This window comes from Erythrolamprus reginae, chromosome 2 (genome assembly GCF_031021105.1).
Source record: "Erythrolamprus reginae isolate rEryReg1 chromosome 2, rEryReg1.hap1, whole genome shotgun sequence".
NCBI lineage: Eukaryota > Metazoa > Chordata > Lepidosauria > Squamata > Dipsadidae > Erythrolamprus > Erythrolamprus reginae.
The window spans coordinates 270,040,164-270,054,496 of NC_091951.1; the positions used below are offsets into that span (position 1 = coordinate 270,040,164).

Consider the following 14,333-nt stretch of genomic DNA (forward strand, 5'->3'; position numbering starts at 1 on the left):
TTTGCAACGAACTTTTTATGACGTGTCTCTTTCCTGGAATTACATTTGGGCAGCGGAGTGAGTGAGAGAGTGGTTTTGTGTGTGTGTGAGAGAGAGAAAGAGAGCAAGCCAAAGGGAGAAATCTCATTTTAGTGTGTTTAGCAATATTGGGAGCAGGCGGAGGAGGAGGAGAAAGGAGAGAAATTATGCAATACCCAGGGTATTTGGCTTTTAACATTCCTGCGACAGAGAGTTTTAAAAGAAAAGCGCTGGGAAGGATGAGGAAGTGCCGCAACCGCTCACTAGCCCGTCCCTGGCTAGTCCGGTGACTCGCGTGCCAGGGCCGATAGCGGGGCGGGGGGGGGGGGGAGAAGAGTACAGAGCTGGGGCTTGGCGACCTCGAGGCCCCCTATTGACTAAATGGCTTTCCCGCCCTCTTCTCCCTCCCCTCAGGATCTGGTATTCGGCTGGCTGGCTGCAGCCCTCACGCGCCCTCGCTCACCCTATAGCCTCCGTCGCCTGGTCTCCTTTCTCTTTCCTCCCCCGCCCCACTTCTCCGGCCCTCAGAAAAGCGCGGGCATCGCTGCTGAGGGAGAGAGAAGGGGGGGCAGTGAAGGGCTACCACATTTTTTACTACCACACTGTGGGCGTGGCTTATGCATTTTCTTTCAACATCTTTCAGTGCAAATTGGGTGCTCTGGGGTGGAGCTCCATTTTTGCTACCTCACTGCGCTTCCCTCTCCCCCCCCACCCCGTCCGGGCAGTAGCCCATCCCGCTCACGCTTTTGCCAGCCGTCACGTCTAACTCTCACCCCGCCCGGGTATTAGGAGGCGAACTTTCCCCGTTTCCCCTTTCAAACGCAGCAACGTTTCCCCCATTTTTCCTCTGCAAAGAAAGGAGGCAGGAAGCCTCTCCTGAGGAGGGGGGGGGGGAGAAGAAGAAGCATCCTTTACGCGCAGGCAGCCCCAACACTTGAGGGAAAGCCGCGCGTGTCTTGTGTTTATGTATGAAACGTAGAGCAAGCGGCCGAGTCACACCTCTCAGCCCCTCCCCTCCGGCCTCTTGTTTCTCTTTCAAACGAGCACCGAAAAAAAAAAATCACTCCTCAGACGTCCGGAAAGGTGGAAATCCCGGCTGGGTTTGCCTTGAAACGCGGGGCCCCCTTCGCTGCTGCTGCTGCCGCCGCTCCCGGGCGTCGACGACGGGAGGGTGGGGCGGGGGCGCCCGTGCCTGCCCCGAGAAGAGACGGGCACCTGGAGGTTTTGTTGTGGGAAACTTGGTTACCTGGTCAATGGATGCCGCCGCCGCGGAAGGAACTTCGCTTGCGGGAAATTAAAACAAACAAAAAAGCCGGGTCCGCCTCGGCGTGCCACAGCTGGGGACGCGCGTCAGAAAACAGCCCCGTCGGCACAAGACTTGGGATTTGGACGCCTGGGTGTTGGGGGGGCTTCGCCAAACTCCGGGAAAACGTGGGCACCCCCCCCCCCCGTCAGCGGCCCGCTGCAGCTCCGAAGCGAGGCATCCGAAGAGGGCCTCGGCTTAAGGCAACGTACGTATTTTAGGCTTGCATTTTGGACTCTTTCGGGGCAACCCTGGCTTGATTATTGACGGGAAGGGGGGGCGTTTTAACGTCGGAACATGAAGACACGTGTCGCCTTTTCAAACCCAACTATGGTTTGTCCTAAACCATGTTTGTTGGGGAAAGACTTAGTTTGGATATGAAGTACGATCAGCCTTCCTTCTGGGCACCGTGAAAGGTTAAGGTCTTTTTTTCTTTTTTGCAGACGGGGTTTTCTTCTCACTTTGAGCATGTCAGGTTGTGCGTTTGAAAGGGGTATCTCTGACCCCGGGATTGTCTCCTCCAGGCTCTTTTTCCCCCTCTGCCCCAATCCCGCGTCCCTCTTTTCCACCCCCTTCCTCCGTTGCATTGGCTGTGCAAGGAAGCGCTAGACTGGTCTCCCGAGCGCTCTTTCCTGACGGGGTCTCTCGTTCCCTCCTTTTCCCGCTCAAGTCATCCAAAGCCCTGACGGGGGAATGCGGGGGGATGGGGGGAGAGAAAAGGCATGTGAAAAAGTTGAAACAAATATTCCCTTCGGGAGATTTGTCATCTTGTTGATCATTAAGCTGAGTTAGATCTAGCGGCGCTTGCTTTCTCCCCTCCTTTCTCGCTTTGCTTCTGCTGGAGCAGAGCGCTCGGTTTTGCTATCTGCTCCTCCTTGAAGGTGAATAGAATAGAATGGGATGGGATGGGATAGGATAGGATAGAATTCTTTATTGGCCAAGTGTGATTGGACACCCAAGGAATTTGTCTTTGGTGCATATGCTCTCAGGGTACATAAAAGAAAAGATACATTTGTCAAGAATCATGTGGTACAACTTTTCTAGGAGTATCCCATTGCCTCAATTTTCGGTATGTTCAGCACTGAATTGTTGAATCAGGATGGAATGATAGGCATATCACTGTTATCTCCCTATGAAAGAAATTCAGGGTTGGAAAACTGGAGGTAATAGCAATAGCATTCAGACTTGTATACACCTTCATAGTGCTTTTTACAGCCCTCTCTAAGGGGAAAGAATCAGCATACTGCCCCCAACAATCTGGGTCCTCATTTCACCCACCTCGGAAGGATGGAAGGCTGAGTCAACCTTGAGCCGGCGGTGAGATTTGAACTGCTGAACTACAGCTAGCAGGTAGCTGAAGTTGCCTGCAGTGCTGCACTCTAACCACTGCGCCACCCACGGCTGATATAAAATAAGCTGTGTAACACTGCCTTGCCCAACTTGGTGCCCTCCTCTGTATATACTAATTTGGATATTGTAGCTGACTGTAATGTAACTTCATCACACTGGTGGCTGGTATTGGTTTTGTGTTTCCAGCAAGACAAGAAGTTGCTGTTGTTTTATATTCCTGGCGGTTCTTTTTCAAATATGCAGGTGAGACGACAGAGACAGGTGACTTAATTTTGCTCTAAAATCTATAAACAGTTTTCTTCAATTGAACTGGAATCCTGAAATGTGAAGCAATCCTAAATGAGAGTATTTTTGAATATGTCTAGAGCGTTGTTATTTTCTAACCACTGTCATACTTTGTTTATTTATTTATTTATTTATTGCATTTGTCAAACAAGTACAGAATTATATTTTGTATTAACATAATAAGTACAAAGAAGTTATAAAAAGGATAATAGGACAGAAGGACAGGTGCGGTAGGCACAATAGTGCGCTTATGCACACCCCTTACAGGCCTCTTAGAAAAGGGGAGAGGTCAACAGTAGATAATTTAAGGTTGAAGATCTTGGGGTTAGGCGAAGAAACAACAGAGTCCGGTAGTGAGTTCCAGGCATTGATTTTTCTAAAGCTTTCCCTTTCGTTATTGTTTCCTGGAAAACCTCAGGCTCACGACTTAGCTAAAATTGGAGGAAATGAGATGAAACTGATTTCCAATAATTTAAAGTGTGAGGTAGTCAACAGGTATTAAGCATTGTGTCCCATATTGTATTCAAAATTTACCTAAAATTAATTACAATTAAAAGAATTTCATTACGTTTTTGTGTACTGTAAGAGTTTATATAAATATTTTAGCAGGTTCTTTTAAACCTAATATTACAGAAAAGTCATATATAATGACCAGGGGGGTCATTATTGATCTTTTTCATTTATATCTTGTTAATTATGCAAATCACATTTTATGAAAGCTGATATTCACTCTGTCTTCATCTCTGACTTTTCAGACTTCATAGTTAAAATCTGATTTGAGTACAGGATAATACCTAAGAAAGGACATGGAGTAAAAGAGTTAAAACATTTTTTTGAATGGTGTTTTTTTTCCTAAGGCAGTCATGTGTGACTGCTGACTAGTTTTAGTTTTTTAAAGGCAGATTTAATCACAGCTCTCATGGCATGACTAGTTTGGCTTTCTGATATACAGTATATATGAATGAAATATGTGTAAGAAAAGTGAAGTTTGTATCTGTCTCTATCATCTCTGTCTGTCAGTCTGCCTGTCTATCATTTCTATCTGACAATAAAATGCTGGAAAGAACAACTGATTTAACTTAGATATTATCTGAAAAACTTTTAGAAAGTGGTAAAAATTGAATGGCTTGTGGCCTGTATTTTAAGCTGTATTACATCAGACCATTTACATGTTCTGTTTGTTACCCTGATTAGCAGTAGCGTTTGGGCTCCTCAGCCAAAGAGATGTTCATACTACTTGTACTTAACTAGCAATGGTAGACATTATGTGCAAACTTCCCCATTCAACAAATATGTCTTACTACCGAGGTATTTGTTTATGAAGCCCCATAAGTCTTTTCTGTGTAAGGATATAGTAGTTATTTCACCTGTTTCCACTATTTTGAGAATTAGAAAAATGATATTTCCTCTCCCTCTCTCCACCAGGAGTAGCACATAAATGTCCACCTGCAGTTTAGTTTAAACTCCTGGAGATTACAATAACAGTGATGTGTTTTTTGGTATCAGTGCAAAAGCTTGGCATTGCCTTCTTCCAGGATGTTTTCCAGGTTCCTGATGGTCTCCCATTGAGTAACAATCAGAACCAATCTTGCTTAGCATTTTCAGTAGCAACCAAGTTGATTAGGTACCAACTTCTGTTAGAATGTTAACTGTAATTGTATAGATAGCTAAAAGTAGTAACTAGCAAAGATAGACAAATGCATTCAGTTCTCATTGTTTTAATTTCTTATTTTATCAGATTTTACACTTATTTTATTCTGATTGGAATGCATTCTGCATCACATTTCTCCCTTAGACTCTCCACGATTGACCTCTTCAGGTTCCTAAGAGGCCAGTAAGGGGCGTACATAAGTGCACTGGTGTGCCTTTCGTCCCCTGTCCAATTGTCTTTCCTTTCTTTCACCTATCTTATATATCCTCTTCCTTTCATATATCCTCTCCTCTAAGTTCACTTTCACCCTCATTTATATTATCACATGTCTATTTTTCTTCCTATATATTTGTGTATTGGACAAATGAATAAAAAAAAATAAAAAAAATTTTGGGGGGGGGAGGATTGAGAATTAATGAGATATAGTAGTTAAGAGACTGTCTTAGGGAGTATGGAGCCTCTAGCCTCAATTCCATCCTCACCATGTTAACTCATTGGATGACTTTGGACCAGTCAATCTTTCTGGTTCAATCTACCTGCCACCAGGGTTTGTTTGGAAAAGATTTGAAGTAGAGATGAGTTCTCTAAACCAAATGAGCTGGAGAAATTAAGGGATGTTAAGTCAATTAATTAAAAGTCTACACAAAAGTTGCCCATTTAACTTAAGCTATAAACTTATATATAGTATAAGTTTATAGCTTATATAGTTATATAGGTATATAGTTTTCCCCAGTGTCTCTTTATTGCAGTTTGTAGAACTTGTGCCTGTATTTGTAAAACGTTTTGGGGTTTTTTTAAAAACTGGAAAATTATACTATTATATTTATGAAGATATTAGTATTAATGCACTGTTTTCTGCATGTGCGAGTTATGTATGTTCATCCTGAAGTGAGAATTAAATGAGCATAGTACGGAAAAGGATAATTTATCTTCACTTTAAAAAAAAAACACACACACAGAAAAAAATTACGGTATGTTTCCTACCAATGTATAAATTTCATACAAAATATACTATTTTCCTGTAAATAGATATGCTGGAAGAAATAGAAGGGAATTCATAAACATTTTGATGCAGACTTTAAACAATATCACAATGATAATAAAAAGATAGGAAAAAGAACCAGGGCTAAAAACTGAATTCTGAAAGAAATTGACTGCTGCTTTTAAACATGGGGTGTTCAGTCTTGGCAAGTGTTAAGACTTGTAGACTTCAACTCCCAGAAATCCTCAGCCAGATCATAAAGTTGCCAAGGTTGGACACCTATGTAGGGGTGTCAATGCAGGGGTGTCAAACTCAATTTCATTAAATTTTTTCTGGGCTCAGGTTCTTAAGTAGAAAATGGTTCTTAAGAAAAGGCAAAAAATATTGAACACCCGGTCCTTATCTAGAAAAGTTCTTAAGTAGAGGCGTTCTGTACATTTCCACAATTTAAATTAAACAAGTATAAACAAGATCCCATCAGAAAGCCTAATTATTGACAAAATATATAGGTGTGTATTTATTTATTTATTATTTATTTATTTATTAGTCAGATTTGTATGCCGCCCCTCTCCGCAGACTCGGGGCGGCTCACAGCAACAATAATACAATGTAAACAAATCTAATCTAATTTAAGTTAATTTAAAAAAACCCAGTTTAGAAACCAACCATACATACTAGCATACCATACATAAATTTTATAAGCCTAGGGGGAGGAAAAATGTCAATTCCCCCATGCCTGACGACAGAGGTGGGTTTTAAGGAGCTTATGAAAGGCTAGGAGGGTGGGGGCAACTCTGATATCCGGGGGGAGTTGATTCCAAAGGGTCGGGGCCGCCACAGAGAAGGCTCTTCCCCTGGGTCCCGCCAACCGACATTGTTTAGTTGACGGGACCCGGAGAAGGCCAACTCTGTGGGACCTAACTGGTCGCTGGGATTCGTGCAGCAGAAGGCGGTCCCGGAGATATGGATGAAATCACAAATTCAATTAAGGGAACTAAAATCAAAGAATCAAAACGACCATGGTACAAATGGCATGAATGGATTCAAAAGAAAAACTAAAAATGTTACAATACATAGTATCAGTATATATAGAAAGAATAACAAATACCTTACGAATGTCAATAGAAACAAAGAGCAAACATTTTCCCTCTTTCCTTTTTTTTCAAAGATGTATTATACCAATGATATATATAATTGAATGTATACTATTAAATAACAAATATAAAGAAATGAATGATATATACAAAAAGTAACAGATGGAATAAGATCTGTAAACTTAAAACATGTGAGAAATATTTTTGAAAACAATAAATAAACTTATAAAAAAAATAAACAAGTATAAAATAACAGAATGAACATTAAGCTGAGCTACAGTTTAATAAATCCATCTTATTTAAAACTTTGTCAAGATTAAGGGTTTTTTCTCTCTCTCTCTACTGTACATAGTGAAATTTGGAAGATTACTATATTTATGAGCAAGAAAATATCTCTGGAACTGAGGTATCCTCTCTTGTAGAAAGGTAGGAGGAAGAAGAAAATTATGTTCGCTGACTTAATAAAAACTTATTAATAACAAATTTGCTGCTGTAAAATAACTAATCTGTATATGACCTAGCTGATCTCCTACCCAACAATATACAAAGTATACACAATTCTCATACATAGAAAGTTAAACAAAAGTCTCCTACTTCCATCAGACATAGGAGACAGGGAAAAAATTAGGGAAGGAATAGCTGCGCTGAGAAGGGAAGAGAAAGGAAGGTAGAAAACTGATTTAAATGAGGTAAATGGAAAAAATGAAGTGGGAAAAAAAGAATCTCTAATTAGGCACCTTTAAAAAATTAAATTCAGCTGGTGGGAAACTTCTTTAGAGCAGTCACTGTTATTCAGATTGATCTTCAAAATAATCCATTTAAGCTATGCTATCTGCGGTCTTTTGTACCCATTTATTGGTTTTCAGAATCTTTTTAATAAATCTTTTTCCTTCACCTCCAAAATATATATAGAAAACCTATATGCATTTCAAGTAAATATGCTGATATCATTTATTATGCTCAGAAATTGAGCAGAGTGTAATTTGTATATAATTGTGGTCATTTGGCTTTACCTTTTCCCATTTTAGGCAAATTAAATTGAATAGGTCCAATGTATTCAGTGAAGGAGAAATTTGGTAATTGTTTCACTACCAAATTGTTCTTACTGTTATGACAATTTTGTTAAACTTTAACATAAATCTGATTTCCTGTAGCTAAGATTATAGTATTGTGTCCTGCATTCTGTGTCAACAGGGTCTTTACTGCAGTTTCTGAGTAATAATTTTTTGGGATGCAGGAAAAATCCTATTGTTGTGGTTGGCTCTGGCCCAGCTCCTGCCCCAGGGAATGGGAGGTGGAGGCAGGGGAAACGTCAACATATCCTAGGCCTGTTTTGTTGCCGGCAGAGTCAGGGATTGCAGTTTCTTCGGACGAAGAAGAAGGTGGGGGTGACTTGGAAGAGGGGGGCTTGGCACACAGCCCAGGAAGCCAATCACCATTATCGTTGGTCGATTCGGTTGACGAAGTGTTAGACCCACGCAGGCACAGACTTATGCATCGAAGAGACCAATTGAGGAAATATTACAGGAGATAAGAGAGGCCACCTGTGTTTGGGTGGGGCTCCAGTAATTAGAGCTGCTGCTATAAATAGCAGCATGCTAGTTTGGCCGTTGTGGAAGATTATCTGATCGCAGTTCTTCAGGATTGTTTGTGGATTTTTCACCCCTTTGACACCAAAGCAGAGTAAAGTGTGTATGTGTTTCACTTCGTGGGAAGAAGGAGGGCTGTGACGTTTCTTCACAGCTACTAGCTAAGCACTTAAGGACTGACAAGGTTGTTTTGGGAAAGAGTGCTCTTTGCAATACAAAAAGGGTGCTTTGTTTCTTTTGAATTTTGTGATAAAGGACATTGTTTTGAATTTTCAAACGTGTGTGTGTCTGAAATTTGTACCCATGAATTTTCGGGAGGCTTCTACCAGAGAGCCCGGCAGAACACCTATAATACTTCCTCTTAATATTTTTTCTTGAGATGATATAGGTCCACTTCGCTCAGTTTGTCTTCATAATCCTGATTTCCAGTCCTTAATTGCCCTTTTCCACATCTTTACAGTCTCAGAATTTTCCTTATGATGTTTGCTAGAATGGGCAAACTGCCTTGTTTCACTGCTGACACATTTCAATCTTTGATCAATTTCACTTCCAAAATCCTTTTCATAGAGCTTCTCAATCAATCAATTGGAACAGAAATGGAAGGGACCTTGGAGGTCTTCTAATCCAATTCCTTTCTTAAGTAAAAGACCCTATACCAGTGATGGTGAACCTTGTTTTCCTTGGGTGCCGAAAGAGTGTGCACGCGCACTATCATGTATGCGCAAATGCCCACACACCCGTAATTCAATGCCTGGGGAGAGCAAAAACAGCTTCTGCCACCCCCTGGAAGCCCTTTGAAGGCCGAAAACGGCCTGTTTCCCAACTTCTGGTGGGCGCAGTAGGCTCTTGTTTCACCCTCCTCAGGCTCCAAAGGCTTCCCTGGAGCCAGGGGAGAATAAAAATGCCCTCTGCCATACCTCTGGAGGCTCTCTGGAAGCCAAAAACGCCCCACCCAAGAGCCTCTGTGCAAGCCAAAAATCAGCTGGCTGGCACACACATGCACGTTGGAGCTGAGCTAAGGCAACAGCTCACATTCCAGCAGATATGACTCTGTGTGTCATCTTTGGCACCCGTGCCATAGGTTCGCCATCACTGCCCTATACCATTACAGACAGATGGCTGTCCTCCAGTGGATGAAGCATCTACAACATCTTAAGGCAAGTTGTTCCACTGGTTAATTGTGCTCACTGTTAGGAAATTTCTCCTTTGTTCTAGGTTGCTTCTCTCTTTGATTCGTTTCCATCCATTGGTTCTTGTCCTGCCTTCTGGTACTATGGAAAATACATTGACCCCCCCCCCTCTTCTTTGTGGCAGCCCCTCAAATACTGAAATACTGTTATCATGTCACTGTCCTATACATTTGCATGTGAGTTTCCACCTTCCTAAATGAGTAACTTTTTAATGGTCTGCAGCACTTGTCTTTCTGTTCCTTCTTAATTCCACATTTCTAACCTAGCAAGAATTGTTTAAATGTTTCTCGATATCAGATGATTAGCTACTTCATTACTTATATGATAATTATAACTTCCCCTCCCCCCATATCTTGCTCCATTTATAAAAATGGGGAAAAGTGCAAATATTGAAGTGTGGTGCTCTATTTGATACATTGCTCCAATTTGATGAGCAGACTCTGAATTCTGTTTCTAAGCTGGTGTGGATCTAATAGTCAACCCAATTTCATATTAAACTAAATTACTAATTGGACTGTGTTTCAGGACTTTGTTATGTATTTTGCTGCATTTACTGCAGTATATGGTACTGCCGCACGAATCCCAGCGACCGGTTAGGTCCCACAGAGTTGGCCTTCTCCGGGTCCCGTCGACTAAACAATGTCATCTGGCAGGACCCAGGAGAAGAGCCTTCTCTGTGGCGGCCCCGACCCTCTGGAACCAGCTCTCCCCAGATATCAGAGTTGCCCCCACCCTCCTTGCCTTTCGCAAGCTCCTTAAAACCCACCTCTGTCGTCAGGCATGGGGGAATTGAATTTTTTTCCCTTCCCCCTAGGCTTATAGAATTTATACATGGTATGCTTGTTTGTATGATTGGTCTCTTAAATTGGGGTTTTTTAGATTACTTTTTAATATTAGATTTGTTACATTGTTTTCTTTATTGTTGTTAGCCGCCTCGAGTCTTCGAAGAGGGGCGGCATACAAATCTAATAAATAAACAAACAAACAAATAAACAATAAAATAAATAAATAAATAATCTATACTATCAAATATCACATGAAACAGAACTCTTCATTTTAGTATAAGGCCTACTTTTCTAGCTCTTTGAAATTTGTATTAGACTTGCTAACATATAAAGCCTTTTGAACTGTGTTCTCTGAGTGATCCAAACCTATCACGTAATCTACCATATTTCTTTGCCTGAGTCATTATAGTGTGTCAGAAGGGAAAGCATTTAAATTGAATTTAGCTGTGAGTAAAAGTAGTATGATGAATTACATTAAAATGTGCAATGCTGTGGTGCTATCCAACAGGAGAAGGAATACAATTTGGAAAAATACCTTTTTTTTTCTTTTTGTGGTTTGGCCTTAGTGTTTAACATTATAATGTGTTGAATACTCAAATGCATCTCTCAAAAAATATGTAAAAATATTGCCTTGTAGTAATGTCGATGGAGTCTGTGATGATTTACAACTGCGAATAAAGAATTATTGCACGAAAGAACATTTTTGGGATATAAATTTTGCTCTCTATTAGATATACATGAACATACAAGGAACCTTTGTTTCTGCAAAATTTTAAGACTTCACTGATTCAGCAGACTGAATCTGCTCTTGATATATGTCAGCTGAAACGGTGTAATTGACTTTGTTTTTCCCCCCAAAGTGGGGGCTTGGTAGATCTTTGTTATTGATCATTTATTTATTTTTAAACTAGAATATGTAAGATGCCTAGAATTGTAGCTATTTTGAACATTCTGTACGCTTGACTGAATGAAGTACAAGTGCACTAGAGTGCCTTCCGTCCCCTGTCCTATTGCTCTCCTATATCTCCTATACCTTTCTTCTATTCCTATATCTCTTCTTCTATTCTTTCATTGATATGTTCTATTACTATATCTTCTTTTCTATTATTTCTTAGATATCTTTTACTATGAGTATCTCCTCTATAACCTTCATCATGTATTTTATTATGTGTATATAGATATATACCCACTAAAACCCTCATTATGTATTGGACAAAATAAATAAATAAATAAAAATAAATCAATTTGACTTTATTGATAACTACCTTAATAGATTCTGAAAGTACAGTTCTCTGGATGCTATCTTTACAGTCCTATACCTTAGATAGGGCCATTCCTGAGCCTCTGGCTCTCCCCACTATGTAACTGCATAGTGAACCTGTGCTATGCTATCTCTTACTTGACTGTCCCGTTGGCAGCATCTCTTCGACCCCTTCTCCCAAGGTCTTTCTTACATACCATTACAGGTTTCTGCATGTCGCTGCCCATGAAACAATGAGCAGGAAACCACTAAACCACAGTGGTGTGCACTGAACTACATAAAAAGGCATATAGCAGTGATGGCGAACCTATGGCACGGGTGCCACAGGTGGCACACGGAGCCATATCTGAGGGCATGCATTTGCGTGGTAGTCAGCTGATTTTCGGCCTTCTTTTTGGCTGTTTTCACTCTCCTCAGGCTTCAGGAAAACCTCCAGAACACTGGGGATGGTGTAGAGCGGCCCAATGGGCCTGCCAGAAGTCCAGAATCTTCAGTGAGGCTTGTGCACATGAGAATGGGGCAGTGCGGAGGTTATGTATATGCATGGGGAGAGGGGCGGCATGTATGTATGTATGTATGTATGTATGTATGTATGCATGCATGCATGCATGCATGCATGCATGCATTTATCTATTTATCTATTTATCTATCTATCTATCTATCTATCTATCTATCTATCTATCTATCTATCTATCTATCTATCTATCTATCTATTAGATTTGTATGCTGCCCCTCTCCGTAGACTCGGGGCGGCTAACAACAGTAAAAAGACAATATGAACAAATCTAATATTAAAAGTAATGTAAAAAACCCCAAATTTAAGAAACCAATCATACATACAGACATACCATGCATGCATTTTATAAGCCATGGGGGGAGGGAATATCTCAATTCTCCCACGCCTGACGACAGAGGTGGGTTTTAAGGAGCTTACGAAAGGCAAGGAGGGTGGGGGCAACTCTGATATCTGGGGGGAGTTGGTTCCAGAGGGTCCGGGCCGCCACAGAGAAGGCTCTTTCCCTGGGTCCCACCAAACGACATTGTTTAGTCGACGGGACCCGGAGAAGGCCAACTCTGTGGGACCTAACTGGTCGCTGGGATTCGTGCGGCAGAAGACGGTTCCGGAGATATTCTGGTCCGATGCCATGAAGGGCTTTATAGGTCATAACCAACACTTCTAATTAATAAAACATATTATTATTATTATTATTATTATTATTATTATTATTATTATTGGCACACACAGATAAGCCATTGTGCTCAAACACACCCTTTTGGCAGCCGAGCCAAAAAGGTTTCGTTATCACTGGCCTACAATTTTCAGGTGCAGTTAAATGAGGCTTCAATAAGTGGGATGACATAGAACTGAATCTGTTCAATAAAAACAATGTTCATGGAATTGGTTTCCGACTTGTAAGTTTGCAACTTGTGCATGCATTTGGAAATAGGAGCTGCTGGCTCCCTCCATCTTGATTTGATAAAAAAAAACTTGGGGAGGATGATTCTAAAATTATAGGTGAATGGTCCACTGAAGGTGGATGCATTTTTCACACTGATAATCAGGCTACTATTAGGTGAACTAGGCATCATACAAGTCAAACAAGCAGTAAGAAACTGAAAAATCTCAAAATTAGGTTATACTACGAAGACTGACATCTATGTTTTAGTTTAGTTATAAAGACAATTATAAAGTGAATAAATTAACATCTTTAGACTTTAGCTACTTCAAGAGGGATGGTTTGTTGTAGTGATTAAGACACCAGGCTTGATATCAGGAAACTCTGAATTCTAGTTGCACCTTTGGCATAAAGCTAGCCGGGTGATTCTAGACTAGTTATTCTCTATCGGCTCTAGGAAGGAGTCAGTGCCAAGCCACATTTAAAATCTTGTCAAGAAAACTGCAGGGATTTGACCTATTTATATAAATCTGGGGAGGATGTAAGTAGCTAAGCATTTCCTAGGTTCATGAGGGAGAACCTGTGGCACACGTAACAGATGTGACATACAGACCCTTTTCTGTGGGCATGAGCACAGTCACTTCATCTCCACTCGGCAAAAAAAAAAAAAAGCATTTATTTTCCTGCAGAGATGCCTGTGTTGGGATTCCCCACCAGCCAGCTGGGCTTCTTCAGGCATTTAGCTTGGAAGCTTTTAGCTCCATCCCACCCTCTACCTCAGCGAATGGGGCACAAAAGTTTGTCTGGGCTCCTCCAGAGATGGAGTATTCAGGGGGCTGATACAGCATCTGCGCTAGCTTCAACCCAAAAATTCACCCTTGGCTTTGAGATTCCTAGCTGCAATGGGCAGTAAAGCCAGGTTCGTCCCCTTGTGCTGATCTGGCAGACAAAACAGGAAAAGGGAGCAGAGAGAAATAGTCCTGTTGCCAAGATGTGGGTGGGTTGGAGGAGGGAAAAAGTCTAACTCCAGCCTTCTGGTGTGGGAAACATCTCACCTGAATTCGGGGCCTCTCCAGGGCTGCACCAGCCTCCAAATATGGTGCCACCCAAGTCTGTGGCAGTCTGGTTCCTTCTCCTCCTCCAGCTGCCAACCCTCAACGGAGGCGATCTGGGCAGAGTCGAAGGCTGCCCTCCAGGGGAGTGAAGGGTGTTAAGTCCTCACAGTTGTTACTCGAGCCTGATTGGCTCTGACACAAGCAGCCAGCAATCAGGAAAAATGGAACTGTGCTATTTGCTCAGAATCAAGATCATTTGAGAGCGAGTCACTGGAGCTGAAGTTCGAGCTGGAACTGATCACTAGCCGGGCGACAGGTTGCTGAAAGCTGACTGCTTAAAGATGTCCTTCTCAAGACGACCACTTTACCTGCT

The 14,333-nt window shown here is 41.6% G+C and overlaps 1 protein-coding gene across 3 annotated transcripts in view; it reads left to right on the forward strand.

Annotated features, from left to right (window-relative positions):
- The first annotated feature begins 669 nt into the window (after window positions 1–669).
- GLIS3 (GLIS family zinc finger 3) overlaps window positions 670–14,333 on the forward strand; it is a 195,460-nt gene continuing 181,796 nt past the window's right edge. The window contains exons 1-2 of one of the 3 annotated variants that reach the window (XM_070742594.1): window positions 1,479–1,529; window positions 7,036–7,109. The gene's annotated coding sequence lies outside the window, so the exon portion shown is untranslated. Of the gene's footprint in view, window positions 1,530–7,035; window positions 7,110–14,333 lie in introns of all 3 variants that reach the window. The other 2 variants (XM_070742593.1, XM_070742595.1) reach the window with 2 other exon arrangements.